Source organism: Bactrocera oleae, chromosome 4 (genome assembly GCF_042242935.1).
Source record: "Bactrocera oleae isolate idBacOlea1 chromosome 4, idBacOlea1, whole genome shotgun sequence".
NCBI classification, from domain to species: Eukaryota; Metazoa; Arthropoda; class Insecta; order Diptera; family Tephritidae; genus Bactrocera; species Bactrocera oleae.
Window position 1 is genome coordinate 65,604,266 of NC_091538.1, and position 385 is coordinate 65,604,650.

A 385-nucleotide genomic window follows, 5' to 3' on the forward strand; every position below is an offset into this window, starting at 1 on the left:
TTAATATTATCGCCGGTGTCGTCTAAGTCGGTTTTCTTATAAAGTAAAACGAAAATATGACTACTAAGATGGCTAGAGAGTAGTTCAGTACCTACAAAGTTGAGTCTCATTTTAGTTTAATTAGTACCATCATCTTTAAAAAGGTTTTTAGAGTTTCTCCGGAAAAAGTTTTAATGGTTTACTATTCAACTACACTTACTGGAACGGTTCCTACTTAATCGTTATTATAATCAATAAAAAAAAAAATTGTTTCACCATCTCGATGTCCTGTGGGTCGGTTTCTCCTGCGTTGAATCAGTATTTACTGCTAATTTAGAATAATAGAAATCTTTAGAATATAGCTCCAGACGATCAATCGTCGGGAAATCCAAAAAAAACTGCTCAA